The sequence below is a fragment of the Cimex lectularius genome, unplaced genomic scaffold (genome assembly GCF_000648675.2).
Source record: "Cimex lectularius strain Harlan isolate CLEC.00 unplaced genomic scaffold, Clec_2.1 scaffold9, whole genome shotgun sequence".
NCBI lineage: Eukaryota > Metazoa > Arthropoda > Insecta > Hemiptera > Cimicidae > Cimex > Cimex lectularius.
The window spans coordinates 1,347,450-1,369,934 of record NW_019392733.1 but is presented as its reverse complement, the minus strand read 5'-3'; the positions used below and the strand labels follow the sequence as shown (position 1 = coordinate 1,369,934).

Genomic DNA, 22,485 nt, shown 5'->3' with positions numbered 1-22,485 from the left:
ATTTCCAAGCAAGTCTATGTGATGGATGCGGTCTCTGGAAGGAGGGACCACATCCAACGTCAGCTTTCTAATAAAAGCAATAAACATACAACTTATAAGAGGCTATACTGACAGAAATCCTCATAAGATCAGAGCCAAGCAGTCCAAAAAGCATTAGCAAGTAAAAAGGTCAGTGAATGGAAAAATAATCGCTGGGTTGAAGCAAATAAATCCAGCCATATTTTTCCTCTAACAGGATTAAATAGATTTTTTAAGGTTTCATCCAGTTACCTATATCAGTCCACAATTGTACTACAACGTGCACACATCAGGAGGTAAGTAAAAATGGTTGATTGGTGGTAAAATCAATATAATGGTTAAAAAATAAAAACACTATTTTGTCTTTAGTGTATTATATGAAATAAACTTTTAAAACCTATACCATTTGGTAGTTGTAATTAAGGTGCATTTACATTCTATCATAATGGTGAAATAAGTCAAAATTATTCATAATCCAAATTCATTTGAAAATGTGTTAATGGTTAACAAATTTTTGTGGGACTTATTGTGCAAATATAGCTTCAGATGTTCGTAGAATTTCTGCCTTTACTGTCCTTGATTTCTTTTTCTGTTCTTGTTCATTGTTAATGTTGATGCCATTTCTTAAGAGAAAACTGTTGAAATCATTTGAGGAAATTCTGGCCAAAATATTTTTAGTCTTGCATCTTGATCAGAGCTCAAAAGATTGAGTTGAATCAGACTGAGAATCTCTAACATCCAGACTCACTTCCAAGCAGGTTTCTCAGACACCTGATACTATCCTGGAAGATTTTACATGCATGTATTTGTCTTCACCTGGCAAGCAAGGTTGCGCTATGTTGCGTGCAATGCAAGCCAGGTTCAGAAATGCTATAAAAATAGCACATCTATATATGCGTTTTTAAAAAGGCAGTTTTGTGGCTTCTAGCTAAAGCTTTCAGCCACCCCCAGAGAGATAGAAAAGCCCACTCTGTCTCCAACTCCAGTTGGCCTATCCTCTAGCTAAGATACAAGTTAACGAAAAGAGAGGAAAGAAGATGAATGGAGGGAAGAGAGTGAGGAGAGGAATTGAATGGAAAGGAAAGGGACGGGAAGGGAAGGAAAGAGGGTAAGGAGAGAAAGCGAAGGAATGCTAGAGCTGATGGTAGGACTTGTCTAGGCTCATAGGAGCGGAACACCGACAGATACCCACCATTCACAGGTTCATCACCTCGCATACCTCACATTTCACAGGCACCCACTGGGTCATTCTCAAGGTCAATTACACTTACAAAGATGTATCTACGAGTGTGTGTCGAAACCGGTCAGAAATAAAATCAATTAGACATTGAAAGTCTTTTTATGGTGGCCTGACATCATCAACCTCCTAAACAGGCCTGAAGCCCTCAACATCCCACCGCAATATCAGATTTTACAGGCTCTCTTAAACCACTCAAATCTCATGTTCCTCTTCATCTAAGTAAATTCTTGTAATTTGTTCAAATTTATTGTTCATTTAGTTATTTATAGTATTTAGTGTTATTTATTGGGATTCTGACCAAACATCCTTAGGTTGTTTAGAAACCACAAACCTTGAAAGGTTTTATGGAATGTTTGTTAAAACTTAAGCCGTCTTCTGAGAACAGTTGATATTCAGGGCTGGCACTGTACTTATAAAATAAGCTCAAACAGTATGAAGCATAAAGCTTTTGCAATATAAAGAAAGAAGAATAGTTTCTTCAAAAATTACTCTCAGAGATTGGGTGTTTAAATAGAAAACTTTGGAGGAATCTAATGTCATTTTTCAAGGAAGCAAGGAAATAAAGATTTTAATGACCACTTTGTTCAATTTTAATGCATTTGTAAATTTGATTATATCAAATAAAACAAATAATAATGTGTGATTCAACCGAACTTCTCAAATGCTCAGATAACTTCTCAGCCATGTTAGAAAAATGGTTCGATAAAGAATATACAATTAAATATAAACCAAATCAGGATTTGTTGTTTGCTAATATTTTCTATTATTTATAACATGCGCTGTAATTCACCAAAGATAATGAAACATGTAACGAATTAATCACTGGCTAATCATTGGTTTAAGTTAGAAAAGGGGCTTGAAGATAAGCTCCGAGTAAGCCCTGTGGCAAGCTAAACTTCGCCTAGAATAAACTTATCATGGATAGACTGAGGACTGCTGCCTGTGAAGGAGTTGTTGTAGAAGGCTTTCTTACATTTCTGAACTTGATTCTGAAAACCTGCAACGAAGCGGAATATTTCCAGGCACAAAAGCTCAAAGCTCAAAACTTTTCTAGATAGAATTGAAAGCTTTTCTACTGCGCCCACCTTTTAGTTTTCACTCTACCAACTATCGCTTGATCCGGAAAATGGCCTACATTCTTAAAAGGAAAAACTTTTAAAAAATTTGGCAAACGTAAAAACTAGTTTCAATTTTTATTTTCGATCAAAATTTAACAAATAGTACAACCTGTTTTCCTAGTTACTTAGTCCACTTGTCTCGATACTTCTTTTAACAAATAGTAGGTCACTGTCATTGCTGTACTTCTTTTTCCTGGGTCTTCTTGGTGTCTTGATTGAGCTGTTGTTTCGTATTCGAAGATGATATGGTTGGCTGTTTCGTACTCCTCATTGCATAACCCACAAATAGGGTCATCATTGAATATACCCATGTAGGTGTTTTCTCCGATGTCAGTGGCCTGAGTTTTACCCTGTGTAACTAGTAATGTGCAGTTCTGGTGATGGTTCTTTAAACATGAGTTTACTGTCACCTCTGGAGTTCGTCTTTTCTTTTTTGACAAACCCATTCTCAGATGGTGTCTTTGTTTGATTTTGTTATCCCAAGTAGAGGTTCTGAGGCTATACAGAGAGTCTTGCAGAGGTGTGCTTGTTCATTTCATAGAACTCTGAGCACTAGCATCTACGATATTATACGGTTGTTATGTTTTCCCAGGTTTGTGATATTTTTGATGCACACACTAATTATTTTGATGTGACATTTTTACGTGCTAATACTTTTAGGGCTGTCTGATCTTATGATGATTTTTTGCTAGTGTAGCCTCTTTTAAAATTATCTATAGCGAAAGCATTGATAGTGAGTATTTTAGTTTGAAAGATGGAGACGTATTTTCCTAATGAGTATTAAATAATAGGAAATATTAAATCCTATTAAATAATAGGAAATAAATTCATAAATTTTGAACATGCATAGCTCTAGGCCTTAGTATGGTACTCGAGGTCCACAATACTATTAATCAGAAGCCAACCCTATGCAAAGGATAACAGCTTCAAGAACGCAGACCCCAACTACTTGTGCATATCTGATTTTTCAATAAATTTATGAAACCGACATTTTCAAACTTCATAGTCTCGTGGGATCAAAATAGTAACAAGATTTAATGGACGGGTAATTATACCAGCAGGCTAATCAAATATTTCTTTTCTAGGTTCTTTATATTTAGAGGCTAGTCTTTTTGTCCTCCGTTCTGATTTTTGAGGGAAATAGGGCAGTTTTATTAAAGGATTACAGTATTTGGTAGATATCATATTTTGTTCATTTCTTGAATATTAAGAGTAAATGTACTTATTAGAGTGAATGGGTAGTGTGAGAAGGTTGATGGAGTACTCAATCCATCATATACCATATGTACATAACAAGTAGAAATTGTGGACTAGGTGAGCATCTGATCTCTTCTAGTTGGATAGAATTTACTATGGAGTTGACGGGGTACTCAATATACCATCATACACCACATGTAGATTTAATGGACGTGTGAAAGGTGATGAAGGAATAACAAGTATTCCACCACCCTAGTCGAGTGAATGGTATTAACTTAGGAAAGAATGTATTTAAGAGTGAGTAAGAGTGTGAGTGGGTCTAGGTTTAAAAATTGCATCCAAAGCTCACGGCTTTCCGCGATAACTCTGAAGTCCGATTCTGTACACGTATGTACATATACGTGAAAAGTTGAGCTTATCTAAATTAGTAATCAGAAGTAACATGCATGTAAACGTTAATTACAATTACAATATGACATTATTATATTAACTTTGATGTTAACTGAACGTCTGAACCTTCAACTAAGCCCTTGGAGCCTAACTTCGGCGGCGTCGGGACGGATTTTGACGGTTTCCTACGATAAGTCATAAGCTCTAAGCTCTTCGAATCTAGTATAAATCATGAGTACACGTTCCAAAGTTTCTGCAGTTTGGCACACTCGCATATTGGCGAATCTTTTAGTCTAAAACAATGTAGATAAATTTTACAGACATTACAAAAGAGAGTAGGGCCGAGAATCAAGCCATGTTTAACGCCTGAGGCTGTGTTTCCGGTAGAATTAGCGTTGCCTGAATCGCAAGCCGACGGTTTGTTTTTAAAAATAAATTACGTTTTTTATTCAAGTATGGTGAAAATTTGAAGGTAATTAATTTATAAATGATACAATTGTGCGTCGAATGTTTTTGCTATGTCATATCAAAACCAATTGTCTCTCAACGTACATAACTAGGCTTGACTGGATAGAAAAGGACCAAACAAAACATATATATTTTAAAATTATTTTTAATTGGGTATGTTTATTTCACTTGTGCCTACAATTGGAAACGCTTGAAAACATGACCAACACTTCCCTATGCCGTGGAATTTAAAAAATAATTATTTTGGAATATTCAAAATGAAAAAAAATAGTAGCAAACCCATTAATTAAGTCCGAAAACAAACAATCAAATTGCATTACAACAAAGAAGGAAAAGGGCCGGTTCCGGTGGAGGACGTCCGACCGACTAGAAGTGGAAGATCTGCAGCAGGTGGGGGAGTTTTAAACCCGATATCCAGACAGCCTGACGGACGAAGAGGCAGTCGGTATCCACGTGCGTCTGGGACACCCTGTATCAAGTTTGATTCAACTTCGACGACGAAACATCGCACATAATGTAAGTCGTACATAAACCATAACTCACAATCAGTGATTTGCATTGGATATGTTAGTTAGTGTTCCATTGCATTTAATTTTATAAATGAAAATTAATTAGACATTTTTCTAATGAAAACAATAAATTAAAGTACGGGCGTATCCACTTTTAAGCCGTGAAATTTAAAATAAGCTTTATATTGCTGAAAGTTTGAACGATCCTTTGGCACTTTCAGAACTTTTGGGAATATTTTTTCTCAGTGTCTGCGCATTTATTTCGACATGGTTGAATAGTTTTGTATTTAAATTTATCAAAACGTAAATTTTATCAAACAATGGCACCATAAAAACAAACAAAAAACCACAAATATTTACTACACTGATTGTCACAGCATGTAATATTGTTAATTTTTACGGATAGACCGATCAAGTGGAAAAACCTATATTGAAAGATAAAAATTCAACATGAAAATACAATAGCTTTCTAGAATAATAAATAAATAAAAGACTAATTATTTCGACGGAACAGCACGTTTGAACGATCCTTTGACACTTTCAGAACTTTTGGGTAAATTTTTTTTCAATGTCTGCGCATAGATTTCGACATCATTGAATAGTTTTGTATTTAAATTTATCCAAACATAAATTTTACCAAAAGACCATAAAAATTCTTAGAATAAACATGAAAATACCATAGCTTTCTAGAATAAAAAATAAATAAATAAAAGAATAATTATTTCGACGATCCTTTGACACTTTCAGAACTTTTGGTAAAACGTCTTTCCGTGCCTGTGCATATTGTGCTAATATAATTACAAACAAAACATAAGTTTTATTAACGATTATCAGAAAAAGTATATTATATTTTTTTAAAGACAATAAAACGTTAATTTGTTATAGCATCAAAGGCTGTTGGTTGAACCAATCAAGCAGAAAAAATTCAAAACGAATAAAAAAACCCATAAAATTCTATTGATTTTGCAATAGCAATAAGTATCATGAAAACACCAAAGCTTTCTAGAGTAAAATTTTTTTAAAAACCAAACTGCACATTTGAACGATCCATTTTTCGGTCGATTTGATTCAGTGCCTGAGCACATTATTATTGGGTTGTCCGGAAAATAATGCAGGATTTTAAGTTTTCGTTAAAAAAAATCTGTATAAAATATTCTGTTTCGTTTTCCGGGTTACTCATTTGTATGAATGTCAACACTTATTAATCCTCTTCCAAATGATATTGTTTGTTTACCTCTGTAGCATTCCGCTACTTGGAAATAATTCAGTCATCCTTATAATGTCAAAGCGAGAATTTCGTACGATTTTCTTTTACGAGTTTAAACTCGGCCGAAGCGGAGCCCAAACGGCTAGAAACATTAACCAAGTCTGGGGCGAGGGTTGTGTTAATGAGTGCACTGTGCAAAGGTGGTTTAAAAAATTTCGGGAGGGAGATTTCAGCCTTGAAGATGAAGAAGGTCGTGGAAGGCCTTCCTCTCTTAATGATGATGTTCTGCGATCAGTGGTGGAAGAAAACCCCAAAACAACTGTTCGAGAACTTGCAGAGCAACTCAAAGTCAGTAAAACGACCGTCGCTGACCACCTCAAGGCGATTGGAAAAGTGAAAAAACTCGAAAATTGGGTTCCACACTCATTAAACGATCGCCAAAAAATCAGCGCTTTGATGTTTGTGCATCACTTCTTTGTCGAAACAAAAATGACCCATTTCTGGCCAGAATTGTTACATGTGACGAAAAGTGGATTCTCTACGATAACACTAGACGTTCTGGACAGTGGCTCGACAAAGGAGAAGCTCCAAAGCCCCCAACTCATCAAAAAAAGGTAATGGTTACGGTATGGTGGGCTTCATTTGGTTTAATACACTACAGCTTCTTAAATCCTGGCGAAACCATCAATGCTGAATCATACTGTAACCAAATTAATACCATGCATCAGAAATTGGCAGTAATGAAGCCCTCTTTGGTCAATCGGAAAGGGCCCATTTTGTTGCATGACAACGCTCGACCACATGTGTCACGTGTAACGTCACAAAAATTATTGGAGCTTGGCTATGAAACTTTGCCTCACCCACCCTACTCTCCGGACCTCTCGCCTACTGACTACCATTTTTTTAGACACCTGGACCACTACTTACAACACATAATATTCAAAAATCAAACGGAACTGGAAAATGCATTTATTGACTTTATCAATTCTAAAAATTCTGAATTCTACTCAGACGGAATTAATAAGTTACCAACACGTTGGGAGAAATGTATTGAGAGTATGGGAAATTATTTTGATTAAAGAACATTGCTTTAAAGTAACTAGTTTCTTTTTTTTTGTTTAATACCAAAATCCTGCATTATTTTCCGGACAACCCAATAATTAATTATTTTTTTATTTATAAACTACTTCTTTTTACATTCGTGGAAAACAACAACAAAAACACGAGGGAGCGTAGGGTGCCGTAACGGTTTAGGCGTTGACATGGCGCTCATCACTGTAAGGTGAAGGTCCAGGGTTCGAATCCAGCAGCCCTGCATTCGAACCCGACATACTTAAATGTTTTTTTTTTTCAAAAACATCGACACTCCGAGAAAAAATGAAAACACCAGAGGTTTCTAAAAAAACGTACTTCTTTCAACCAATGAAGACATTTGATCTATTCGACGGTCTTTTGGAATTTTCAAACTTTGTTAAAAATAAATATTAAAAGGGTAAAAAATCTATTGGTATTACAATAGAACAAAGTATCAAGAAAACACCACAGCTTTGTAGAATAAAAACATTTAATAATTATTTATTGTATTAACTAAATATATGTATTAAGTATTTATTTTTACATTCGTGGAAAACATACACGAAATACGACTTGTTAAAAAAAACCCGAAATTCTTTCAACCAATGAACACAATTAATACTTTCGAGGATTCTATTGGGTTTTTTAAATCATTTTTTTAAATCAATATTAAAACGGTAAAAAAAATCTTTTTTTTTATAGTTGCACAAAATTACATTAAAACACCACAGCATCCTGGAATAAAAGAACATCTTTCAACCAAACAGCTCGTTTGAACGGTCCTTCGGCACGATCAGAACTTTTGGGCCAATTTCTTTCAGTGCCTGTGCATATTATTAATTAATTATTTTTTTATTTAGTCACTTGTTATTTTTACACTGTGGACAAAAATATGAAAACATCACCGCTTTCTAAAAATCACATCCTCTTTCAACCAACTTGCACATTTGATCCTTTAGACGAACCAATAGGATTTTCAAATTTATTAAAAAAAATCAACGCTAAAGCGATTAAAAAACATAAAATTCTATTAGTTTTACCGTAGTACAAAGTATCATGAAAACACCAAAGCTTCCTAAAATAAAAAAACATCTTTCATCCAAACATTTGAAGGGTTCTTAGCGTTTCAAAAATATTTTGGGCGAAATCTTTCATTGTCTGTGCATATATGTCAATATGATTAAAAGATTTTGTTTAAAAAAAAATAAAAGCAGATATTCCACGAGTTATTAACTAGCAAATAAACTGCACATTAGGCATAAACAGTTCAATGTTTCAATAGGAAACTCATAAACTGAGGAGACAGATCTGTGATTAATAATTAAACAAGTTTCCGCTCGGTTCCCTATCAATTCTGGAGATAAAAACGCCAAAAGTTTTATATTAAAAAAACCCGGGGGTATCATTTTTTTCAGTTTTGAAAATTATAGAGTCATGTTCCCATAGTTAAAATTTCGAATGTAATTGGAGTGAATTACGTAATCGAATGTGCAAGGGCATTTCAAAATACAAGTTTTTTTAAGCTAATAATAACAATAATTGTTTCGTTTTTGTAAAAAAAAAAATAAATAATGTTTACGGGTTTTCACGTTAGATCTCAATATCATTATTATAATCATGGTAGGCTGAAATAACAAGAAAAACACATCAAGGGCCTCGTCTTCTCCCTCGTTAACGCCAAATTGGCGAAAAATGTTAGGAAAATATTTCTAAAAATACATCCGTTTAATTGCAAATACATGATTTATATAGCATGAATGAAAAAAATACAGTAGTTATAAATTGGTAGTCGAAGGCTGAAATTATAGGAATAAGGTTGCATTAAGGAAGAATAACAAGGAAATTATTAATAAACAAAATTGTACGAACAAAAGCTTTGAGTTTTGATTACACAGTTAGTTGTAAAATTAATTCCAAAAAGCATGTTTATTAATTAAACAACAACATTTTTAAACATCTCTTGGATTTTTTGAAGGTTTCTTCTCCACTTCGTAACTGTTACAACTAACAATTGTTTAAAATAAAGTTTGCAGTACGTCTTGCCTGTTTTGTACTACGTTTCTACTAAAAACACTAAAATCTTTTAATTTTGTTTTTATCCAAAACATGCACTTTTCAAGAAAAAGGAAAAACCCAACTCCATGGGATAAAGGACAGTGCCATTGTGAACTTTCTGCGTTTTCTAGACAGTTTTGCACCATCGCTGAAGTAACTTTATTAGGAAAAAATATGTTTTTTATGTTCATTGCAACTGGATACGGTTAGAACCGTTAGTATCTTACAAATGCAATAGGAGGAAAAATGGAGGTGGTTTTATTTTGTTATTTTTTGTAATCCGCAAAGTTTCTACTTAAATAAAATTTTACCTAATTGGCACATAAGGCGCGTAAATAGACCTTTTTTCATACCATTGTAAGATTTCTAAATATTTAAAAATTAATTTACTTGGTATGATGAACTACTATTATTATTTTTTAGCCTACGACGTTATTACATCTCGTTTATGTTATAACTCGAAAATAGTCATCACGTACGTTAAATTTAATTCTATAAACCAGGTTCGTTTATGTTCACATGGGGTGTATCTCATGGCTTACATTTGGGTTCACTTCTCTTCATCCTCCACGTCAATGACTACTTGAGATGATTCTGAATGATTGCGAATATCTAGATGAAAACATAAGGGCTTAACCTATACGTCCTTCCTGTTACGCAAATGTGGTCACATAAAACAAATTTGGGTACGCATCCCAAAAAAGTATTTTTTTACTAGGGTTCGCAACAGCTACTAGGGTGTCGGTGATTTTGAAAAAACCCATTTTTATATTCTGTTCGAATGCGGAGAGGAAAACATGCACAATAAACCGCAGAAATGCTTGGGATGGAAAGTAAAAAAGCTTTTGGGAAATTGGATGAAGACTGGCGGAAAATAGATCAATAAAAATTAACAATGAGCCCTAGAATAACGATATTGGCCAGACCAAACCAATATCAAAAAACCTCAGTCCTTGAACAATAGTTATGTCTTAAAGAAAAGCCAAATACAATTGTAGGAAGCTTCAGCATTGAAAACATGAAATATCGATTAAAAAGTTGATATAATCATAATGCAGGGTAAAGATTATCTGAAGAAACTCAAAATTCATCTATGTGTTATCCGCTTAACTCTACCTAACCTAACGTAACCAGACCGAACTGTACATGACGCTAACCCTAACATGTGCGTCCTTCCCGCTAACTTGAAATATAGTCACACAAAACAAATTTGGATACGCATCCCAAAAAAAGTATTTTTTTACTAGGGGTCGCAACAGCTACTAAGGTTGCGGTGTTTTTGACAAAAAGCCCATTTGTATGTTGTGTTATGCGTGACTAAACCGTTACGACCACCTACGCTCCAAGTATTCATTTCTTAAACCTGATATACGGCCATAAACTAGTGGACAACGTGCACAATAAACCGCAGGAATAATTGGGATAGAAAGTACAAGTGCTTTTGGGAAATTGCGATACTGGCCAGACCAAACCAATATCGAAAAACCTCAGTCCTTGGACACTAGTTATAAGTCGGAAAGAAAAGCCAAAAACGATTTTAGGAAGCTTCAGCATTGAAAAGATGAAATATCGAATAAAAAGCTGATATAATCATAATGCAGGGTAAAGATTATCTGAAGAACCTAAAAATTCATGTAAGTGTTATCCGCTTAACTCTACCTAACCTAACGTAACCAGACCGAACTGTACATGATACTAACCCTAACATGTGCGTCCTTCCCACTAACTCGAAATGTAGTCACACAAAACAAATTTGGGTACGCATCACAAAAAATATTCATTTCCAAAACTTGATACATGGCCATAAACTAGTGGAAAATATGCATAAAAACTACAGGAATGTTTGGGGGACAAAGCAGAAAGGCGTTTGGGAAATCTGTTTAACAAAAGCCTGCAAAATTGGCGGAAAATATATCAATATAAATTAACAATAAACCTTGTATTACTTACTGTTTAGATCAAACCATTTTCCAAAAAACGTAACTCTTAACAATAGTTGTATTTTTGAAAGGAAAGCAAAAAACGATTTTAGGAAGCTTCAGCTTTGAAAACATCATAATGCAAGATTATCTGAAGAACCCAACACTCTTGCATGTTCCGCTTCACGGAAACCGTCCCTAACCCTAAACCTAACCTAACCTATGCGTACTTCAAGTTAACGAGAAATCGATGATGTGTAATGGTCACGCAAAACAAATTTATCCATCTCAAAATAGTAATCATTTCAAAAACTGCGATACAGATTATGAGATTAATTTTTCTGAAAAAAATCTCACCAAGCAGTTTCGAATCGTTTCTACGTTATGTCACAAGCCGGTTGGCCGCAGTCACGCTCGATTCCGTCTTCAGATCTTTAAGCTTGCTAATTTTTATGGTATATCTTAACAATTCCTTTTCGATTGTAATTTTTTCATTTCACAGGCAGCAAATGTCGTTATTATATGAGAAAAACGGATCGAGAAACACCGTGTACTCGAGTTTATTACTTTTCTGTTGAAGGTTTCTTCCTTTTATGAACAGAGTGTGACGGTAAACGGAGGAAAAGGTACGGGCAAGTATATGACGAATAAAGTAGCACTTAATAAGCCTTATGCTCTGTTTATGGCCTATGGGAAAGGGTTTTTACTGACTGCGCTGTGCGAATTGTTTGGAAAAACTTTCGATCGTTCATCACCTACCACTTGAAACGGAAGATTTTCGCAATGAAGAAATGAAGATCTTGGGGGGGAGGGGGAGGCTTTTCGAATCGAATTTTCCCACAAGGAAATTATTTCATTTTAGGCATAGAATTAATGAAAATTATCACATAAGAAAATCTCGATTCTTGTCGTATAGGTGAGTGAGATTGGATTGTATGCAAATAATGTTGTCTTTCTCACATACGTGGGGTTAGAGTGTAAAATGAATAGAGGCAATAGAATCTTTCCTTACTACTTTCTAAATTTAAGGTGAACTCGATATTACCGTACAGGTGAGGGTGTTATTTTGAAGGCAGGATGCTTATCGCTTCCTACAGCCTACTATCCTCACTGTTTTGGTCAGAAGCGTCATCTTACTCATCGCCGATGATAGCAAAAGGCCGAAACGCGCTCGACAGGGCAAAACAGCTGTGTTAAGCAGACCAAAATGATCGGAAACTACCAAGTTTATCACTAGTAACTTACAATTGTATGTACTTTACTCCTTAGTCAAAAAATAGCGAGGGTAAAAATCGCTTTTCCGCCGAGAAAAGTCTTCCAGGGATGTAATTTGAAAATGACGTTTTTATTCTGTAACGTCTAGGTTCAATACAAAGTTTCAGCAAGTCGGTTTGCAGTGGGTGGTATGTTCAATCAATTTTTCTCAGGATAAAAAATCTTTTTCATGTTTTTTGGATTTCTCGCTAAATACCTGGAGATTATTATTATTATTATTACTATTATTATTATTGTTTAATCGGCTCGATTTTAATAAGTGATAATAAGAAGCTTTCTCCCCGAGTGAACTTGGAAATCAAACTTTTCAACTAATCCGATTATGATGCTGCGGTTGAATTTCTCCCCAACGCCCTTGGTCAAATTCCACTACGAAGAGTTCAAACCAATCATAAATCAATTTTCAGACATATACAGTTAAAAAGACTATGAAATTATACTAAAATAAACCCAAGCCCAATGGTATAAATAAATAATTAACAATGAATTTAAAAGAAATCGTCGTATTGTTTATTTTTAGGGCCGGCCTAATACACTGATCATAGCGAGCCCAGCCCTATCTTCCTTAGCTTTGCAATTATTTTCTTACCTTTCTCGCGTTTTAAACCTACTAATTTCTTTTACCGATTCTACAGCCAATTTATGATATTTTATACTATTACGGTAGCTAACTCCTTTTTGTTTTCTTTATTGAATTGTTAGCCTCTCTGCACCTCAAGGCCTCATCATTTGTGGATAAAATAACACAAATAACAAACACAATTTCCCAGAAATACAGAAACAAGATAAACATGTTTTTACATGATTGTCTGGTTAACCTTCACACTACCACAGAGTACTCTGGGTAATTGAGGGAGAAGCCTCTCCATTCACGCTAATAAATTTCATTCACGTATTAATTCACACTCGATATTCCTCGGGGTAATGGGCGTTAAATACAGCCAATCACGCTAGTAAATTACATACACACACCACAAATCATTCACACTGCCCTATAACACTCTTTATTCCTCGGGGTAATTTGGGGATAAGCCCCTCCATTCACGCATATGCATACATTATTTCAATAAATAACACATATTTCATACATGAAGGTTCAAATATCTATATACAACTAAAAATATTAATGGTCCTGAAATATTGGATCAGCGATCTGTTCCTGCTGCCAAGCCTAAAGTGCATTGGCTTTCGGGATGTCGTATTTCTTTCTGTGCAGACTTACTTCTTTCCAGACTGTTATTATGTGCTCTACCTTGATAAGTTCTCCACACATCGGACTTGCGTGGTCTCACCCCCAATAGGAGGAGTCCGTGTGTGATCTTGGTATCATGAACACTGGATCAAGAAACGGTCTTGAAGAAAAAACCAAATTTAATTGTTACTGCCAAACTTTCGACCTATTTTAAGGTAATCATCTGGGCAATACAATCTTAAATATGTCTAATGATTGATTATTATGTAAAAGGAAGTTACAGTAGTTGGCAATGAGAGAAGACTGTCGGTCTTCAAGAAAATTTGAGATCGCCTGTAAAAAGCTTAAATAAGTCAATCTGTAAACATATTTAAGATTGTTTTGCCCTGATGATGATCTCAAAATAAGTCGAAAACTTGGCAGTAACAACTGAATTTGCATTTTTCTTCAAGACTGTACTTATCCAGTGTGTTCGTGAGTTAAAAAGTGGTTGATATTTCTAACACAGACTTTGCAAAAGTATTTGATGCTGTCCATCATGACATTTTGATTGCGAAGTTGGAGGCATAGGTTTTTATGGCGGTCTTCTCTGTTGGTTTCACTCTTATCTAGAAAATATATTCCAAATAGTCAAAGTTAATTTATCTGAATCTTTTAAATTTACAGTTATTCAGAAGTTCCTCAGGGTTCTCACTTAGGACCTCTTTTTTTTGTGACATGATAAATGACATTTACTCTGCGTTTAATTAATGATATAAATCGTCTTCTCTTTGCTGATAATCTAAAAATCTCTAACAATATTTTTTCTTTTTCTGATCACTTAATCCTGCAAAACAATTAAAATTCTCGTCACACTTGCTGTTTAAATAATAATCTAAATTTTAATACTTCAAAATGTTTCCATATCCGCTTCTCTACGTGCAATAATTCTAGCAGGGGTCGTCGGTGGCCGCAACGGTTTAGGCATTGACACGGCGCTCATCACTGTAAGGTGAAGGTCCCGGGTTCGAATGCAGGACCGCTGGATTGCATACTTACAAATGTTTTTTTTTTTTTTTCAAAAACACCGGCACCCTGAGAGTTGATATGACCTCTGCTGTTGCGAACCCTCGTAAAAAAAAAATAGTAATAATAATTCTAGCAACTGCACTTACACCATCAATGACCCCCCCCCTCAATTCAGTTAACATTATTAAGAACAGCGGCATCTTGTTTGACTAATAGTTAACGTTAAAAAACTACATTTTAAGTTCAACTCCTAAATCAATAAAACTTCTCGGATTTATGATTTGTTTTTCTAAAGATTTTCAGAATATTCAGGTGTTAAAAGTGTATTTCTTTAGTCAGACCATCATTGAATTTTCGTATGTAGTTTGGTCACCACATTATCCCTATCTAAAACGTTCACGTGAACGTGTCCAGCATAGATTTCTCAGATACGTAAAATTGTTTTTATTCCACAATTATGCCGTACATTAATTAGAAATTCTAAATGCATTGAATATAATCACACTTGAAGCCAGAAGTAATAAAATGGCATATTTCTCCATAAATTATCATTTAATACGATAAACTGTCCAGAACTCTTCAAATTAATTGACTTTAACATTCCATCTCATAACACCAGAAAGCTTCAAACTTTCAACCTAGCCTACAATTGGAACTTTTCATTCTCCAATGAATAAAATTCAGAGACGAGCGCCATTGTCATAGATTTTTTCATTGATAAAAGTACAAAAAAAAAAAATTGTAAAAAAATTGAAATTGTATCTAGTCATAGTTATATCGACTTATATTTGTATGTTCTTATATATTTGCTTATTACTTACATTTTAACAGATCTTGATATGACCTCTCACTCTTAACCTTTTATTATGTGTTCTCTACAAACTTTATCTATAAATCAATACATTTCTGTCTTTTTTCAGATGCTTTCAATTTTATAACGCACGTATTTTCCGCTTAGAAGGTGAGTGATTCATAATAAAATATACGATTTTGCATGCAATGAAATACAAATTCAATAGACAACGATTTTTATAGTTATAATGAGACCGATTTTTCAACAAAAAAAAAAAACACACCTTTTATAGTTTCAACATTCCCGTCTTTGGCTTTGGACCTGATCCTGGTCCACAGAAGTGTGATACTCACAATTTTCACCCTCGAATACCAAGCAATAAGGAATATGTTGCAAACGAAGATGTAGGCAAAATATTCATTATAATAGGCTGTCCTAGTAGTATGCACCAATTGTAAAACTCTACTACCTAATAATTGAGGTTATTAAAAAAATACACAACTTATCAATACAAATAAAAAAGTATCCCCATGCTGGGTGAGGGTCACTCAGGAATACTGTAGAATGCGGCGGTAGATAAGCTGGCAAAGTCCGCAACGACAGTCAGCGCTTTGCTAGATATCCAACCTCTCAAACGAGATATAAAGATAAAAATAGAAGATAAAAATTATGTCAATCATCAGATCATAAGCAAATGGCAATCAGCCTATAAAACGTCACAAAATAAAGACCAACCGCAACTCTTATGACTTGCGATGAAATTGAACAAGCCTCAGAGGGAGAGGTTGTATCAAAGAATCGTAAAGTCTTCAATAGCGCATCCATTAAACTTAGATTGACTTCATTAAAACTTAGAGGAAACGGTGACATTTACGAGAGCCTTTTTAAATTTATAGTGTAATGTAATATAACAGTGCGAATATTTATTTATATTTATTAGTACACATGATGATTCGCTATTGTGTCCGTCAGATGCCTCAAATGCAACAAAAACCAGTAGGAGCCATGGTCTGATTTTCAACCCTTTCGCATAAATTCAATATTTCTTTTAACTATCTACGGTTTTCGGCAAATCAACTCGTAGCTCTTGAACTACTATTTTTTGGCAATCAAAAAAAGCATTATAAAGAGCGTTAAATTTCCTTTAAGAAGGAACCCTTCTGGAACTTTAAATTTAATTTAGTAAGAATACAAAAACCAAATCTTCCAAAAATTACTAAATTTAAAATTTGTAAAAAACTAAATTTGCAACCTCTTTGAAGAAATTCACGGTATAGTTTAGCCAATTTCATAAAAACTTCTTCGTTTAATAAACTTTCTAGCGGTATACCCTTTTTTTAATTACATCGAACCAAAATATAGAAATTTTATGCTAAATGGGAAAAAAATGGCGACGGCGTGGAAAACGGGAGTGGGTTTAATCTAGTAATTCAACTTTTTGTCCTGGGCAAAATTTATTTCTCAGCTTTTACATAATAAAAAAACACAAAAAGAAAAAAAAATAAACGTAAAAATCAAACAAAGCACATAGAAAGGAGGGAATGAACATACCAGAAAAAATGTACATAATATCTACACCAAACACAGACAAAACAAAAAAGAACAACAATACAGAAGTTGTGAAATCCAACTTTAACCTCTTAAAAAGCACACAAAAAATTAACGCAATTTGGTTGTTACTATGTTTATTGTCTTTTTTTATGTGTTTTGTTTGCTTTTTACGCTGAATGTTCTTTCTTTTTTTATTAGGCTCAAGTTGGGTTTTACAGATTCTGTATTGTTGTTCGTTCTTTTTCTGGAAAAAAAAATCGGACGTTGGTTCATACGAACTTTTTTGTTGCATTTTATGTGTAGAAGCGTCTGACGAACATTGTCGTTCGTGTAGTATATGTCAATGTTAATTTATTCTTATTTATATAAATATTTATTATTTTGAGAAAATATTAAAAATTTTATCTAATCACCTATGGCTTATAAAAACATTTTAATGCCAAAAAAAGAGAAAAGGCTGTGAAATTAGTAGAATTAGTAGTTTTACTAATATAAGTTGACTTTCTTCCATATTGATTACATTTTAAATATAAGTTTTTATTAAAAATGTACGAAAATGGGGGCCAAAGAAATTTTAGAATGTGAGTTTACATGTTATTGTTAACACTTTCCTTCTAATGCTAGTTTTCCATTTATTCTCACTTATACCTAAGGGAAAAAATATAAAATTAAGTCCAATATCAATGCTTAATTTAAAAATAAAAAAATAATAAACTTTCGCGGTTCATGGTGAAGAGTTTTATGCGAGCGGTTGTGGTTTGTATCAGATTTTCTCCAGACAGACAAAGAAAGATTGGGACTTATCGAAAAGATTTCTTCCAGGTGATGTTCGTCGTATCCCAGGCAAATGCAGTTTCTCCATATTTATACACTTGGAGTTGTTGTGAAAGCGATAGTTTGACCGCATTTTTTTTTTTAGGGATTTGCTTTTATAATGGTCTACAAAACATTTCTTAAATACTTGATGACGATGCAATGTCGAAAACCTGTGCGACAATGGTAAAAGCGAACCCTTCGTCATCAACGTGTAAAAGGAGGACGTCACCTGAAGATTCGGTTGTGTCGCTAGGGAATTTTACAGGTTGCTTCCTGAAAATGGAACGGCTTTCGTTTCAAAAACTGTTTCCGAGTCCTGTAGTCGCTCCACCTCGACGACAAAGCCCGGTCACATAATTCGTCGTGATGCGGCATAAAATTGCCACCCTGGGCCGGGACGTGCTATCTCAACCCGCAATATTCCCAAAAACGCAGCGCCTTCTGATTACAACCCGTTCCTGTCAACGCGCTTCAGGAATTTTCGATAAGTTGTCATTAAATAAACTCGTATTGCTATTACAATAAGTAAAAACTGCACTGGAGGAATGTTTTAAACAAAGCCGAAAATTGAGGGGTAGAAAGCGTGACGAAATCATCTGAGAGTTGGCAGGAAATGATCAACAAAATAGGCAATCTGTTACGGATTAATGAACCGCATTCTAATAATAATTACAATTAGAGAAATACTACTTACTTCCTATTCAAACGTAAATTTAAAAACCTAAAAAAATTATGTTCAAAAGTATATTTTTAAGAGCAACGCCTTGGAAAACTATACCTAACCTAACTTAACCCTACATAGTCTAACCATTCCTAACCTAACCTATGCTTACTCCCCGGTAACGTGGAAATGGATGTATATCCTGCCTGAAAACTTATCCATGTTACAAAATATACTAATTACTCAAACTTACCTTGCTACAAGGTCGTAAACTATTGAAAAACATGCATAATAACCTGCAGGAACGCTTGGGAAAAATGTCGAAAAGCTTTTGAAAAACCTGCTTAACAAATTGCCTGAAATTTGGCGTAATGTTTCAATAAAAATTAACAATGAACCCTGGATTAATGATTAATGGCCGGATCAAACCAATATATCGGGTTGTCCGGAAAATAATGCAGGATTTTAAGTTTTCATTAAAAAAAATCTATATAAAATATTCTGTTTACGTTTACAGGATTACNTTCTTTTTTTTTGTTTAATACCAAAATCCTGCATTATTTTCCGGACATCCCAATACAAAAACTACAGACGAAACCTCAGACCTGTACAAGTCGTATTTATGGAAGAAAAGTCAAAAACTATTTTTGGAAGCTTCAGCCTTCAAAACTATTGAACTATAGATTAAAAAGCGGATATAAACATAATAAAGGATTATGTGAAAAACCCTAAGATTCTTGCTGCTGTTTGAAAAAAAAATTGAATAATTAAGCTTTAGCTTAATAACAAGCCAACTCGAATTTATTAACGGCAGGAACGTTTTGAAATAAAGTGTACAAGCTTAATAAAAAGGCATACAAGTCTATATAAAAATAAACAAGTCGGTTAAGTTGGTTACTGATCAAGTCAAATCATCCGAAAACTTCAGACTTCGAATAAAAATTGTAACTATTGAAATATTGAAGTTTTTCAATCAGAATGCCTTCATTTACAACTAATTTGGCCGTCCACAATACAATTTACATATTTAACTCTCGGATGGCAGACAAGGGGGCATGTCTGTGCTACCGTCCATATTCCTCAACCTTAGGGAACGCCACCAACGTCAATTCCCGCCTTCACTAGAAGGCTACCGAGGAAACGCAACTATTTGTCTAGTTTTCTAGATTATAGATAAGAGATCATTTAGCCTCAGGAAATAGATTCTTTATTACTGTAACCATCATCACACAAAATTTCATCAATATACACTTCCATATCACATTGAAAACATGTTAGGATGTGCTTAGGTATGTTTGCAACAAAAATCTAAAGCGTTGGGGGAAGAAAGCGTTATGGATGCAAGTCGGAAGATTATCAAATCTAGTCTGTTTTCATGAATTAATAGTGAAATTTATAATAATTAATGAATAACTATTGTAAATATTCAGCCAACTGTGAAATTGATCTGCACACGCGCGCGCGCGCACGCGCACGCACACACACACACACACACACACACACACACACAAATCTGCACAGATGAAATTCACAGTTAGACTAAATATTGACTGTGTATGACATTCAAAATCTACAAAAAATCTGTCTTTTGCCGAAAGTGTCTTCCTTTAAAGATTTTTGAAATTCTGCTGAAAAACACTGTTCAGTGTAAAACCTTTCAATTCGCTTATCATAACATCGCATCGGATTTTTTCATTTTTCATTCATTTCATTTCATTCATTCTTCGCATTTTCCCTTGAGTGGGGCCATTAAAAACAATCCCCAATCCTAAGAACGATATCAAAGGATCTGAAAGAACTCCCCTGACAGTTTGGCATAGATAAATGAACCAGCATAGCTCGGCAAAAGATCTGTTTTGGCAAACTCTTTGGTCATCGTCAGTTCTCATTTCTTTTCTTGTTTTTCTCGCATTTTATTCCTTCTAATTTCTTTTCATGTGTCTCCCGTTATGATGTTTTATGATATAACGATAACCGACTCTCTCTTTTGTTTATCCTATTGCTAGCCTCAGGGCACATGCACAAAAACCTATTTATAATAAATAAAAAATAATAGTGTGGTTAGCTTCAAGTCCAGAGTACTGGAAACTCCTCAGGCTGATTGGAGATAACCCATCCATTCACGATAATAAATACATTCACACACCACAAATCATTCACACTACCTCCATATTTCTCGGGGTAATTGGGGATATGCCATTTAACTTGCTATCTTTCTCTCTTTTTTGCTCTCTCCCTCTTTCTCTCACACACACTCTCTCTCTCGCTTTCTGCAGCTATTTATCTTTGTATCTGCTTGTCTATCTATACAATCATGTATTTTTCTATCTATTTGTTTGTTCATCTCTTTCTTATGCATATATGTATCCGTGTGTATGTTTATTTGTCTTATTGTATGTCTTTTTCTCTACTTTCTATCTACATTTATATGTATCAACTGTATATCTTTTCACACCTTGTCGATTAATTTGTCCATCAGTCTTTTTTTTATAGCTCTTTCGATAGTTCTATTTTCTCATTTGTTTGATGATGTCTGTCAGTCTCATTCAACCTTGTCACCACAGTGATGTCTATCTGTCTGCCTTTCTCTCTCACTCTCTCTCTCTCTCTCTCTCTCTCTCTCTCTCTCTCTCTCTCTCTCTCTCTCTTCCTCTCTCTCTCTTGATCGCTCGCTCTATCTTTACCTACATATCTATTAATGTATCTATCATTTGTTTATGTTTTAACTTCGGTTTATCCATCCAGTCTTTCTTTCCCCTCTATCACTCTTTCTATACTTTCCTTCTTCCTTCTAGAACCAGAAAACCAAATGCCTGAACGATAGTTTTTCATGTTAGCGTTATGTTGCTAATTATAATAATAATTATTATTATTATATTTAAGTGAATCAATCATAGTATCGATGAATGTGTATTATTTTCATTACTTCATTCATGATAAGAATCGTCATAATATTTTTACTAGATGAGTCATAAATGTATACAAACGTGTTAACACGCACTGTAATAAAAAATTATAATCATAGGATGAATAATATATGGGACGAAAACCAAGCTCGTGCGATAATCTGGCGATATGAAAAGGAGCCAGTAATTGAATTTATGATAGGGTTCGAAGTTGGCACTTGTTAAAATAATCGTTGAAAACCGTCAATTAAATTGTTCAGTTGGATGTGAAGGAGCCACGTGCAGTTTCATATGGAGAACAGGCCTATATCAGCATCGGAGCATAATTTTTCCCTTACTTCCCAACTTAACACCGATAAACGGACTTTTTTTTCTTTAATTAGAATAACTCAGTCCGCGGTCTGTTCAAAGATTCATAAATTTCACAAATCAAAGGCTCAAGGTTTACATTTTTTTAAAAAAGTAGAACAAATTTGACACAGTGGGTATTTTAAATTTTACGAGATTCGGCTTTTTATTTTGTCCTAATTATTTCAATCAAAGCCACAATCTCTCAAATGTTGAGACCTCATTTATTTATTTAAAATATAATATATTAAAATTATATTCAGTGATTTCTTCTTGTGATCTGAGCAGTGATGGTCCGTTTGGTCCGCGCATACTCGCTTATTTTGAAAGCTTTTAACTATTGACCATCTTCGGTGATGGTTTTGGGGAATAGCACTGTTTAAAATACTGTGTAAACTGTTTACTACTATAATTCGTAACCGCCTTAATAGGTACTGTGAAATCAGTTGCATCATACCAGAAGACCAGGCTGGGTCTGTAAGAATAAACCTTGCATAAATATTTTATTTTACATAATTTAGCGACACAGTGTACACAAAAAGGAAAGTGCCTTTGCTGTTTTTGTTAATTTCTCAAAAGGCTTTGATAATGTAAGACATAATTTGTTCTGGGTGAAAATCGATCTATTGGGGATAGATGACAAGATCCTTATAATTCGGCGGTTCTTCAACCTTGTGTTGAATTTCAATTAATTAATCATTATGTAAGGTATTGGTTGAAATAAAAAAGCCAATGTCACG

General features: G+C 34.3%; 1 protein-coding gene across 1 annotated transcript in view; it reads left to right on the top strand.

Moving 5' to 3' along the window:
• The first annotated feature begins 4,816 nt into the window (after window positions 1–4,816).
• Window positions 4,817–22,485, top strand: part of LOC106665391 (myosin-IIIb-like) — a 62,320-nt gene continuing 44,651 nt past the window's right edge. The window contains exons 1-2 of the mRNA XM_014391789.2: window positions 4,817–4,947; window positions 15,591–15,631. The gene's annotated coding sequence lies outside the window, so the exon portion shown is untranslated. The remainder of the gene's footprint in view (window positions 4,948–15,590; window positions 15,632–22,485) is intronic.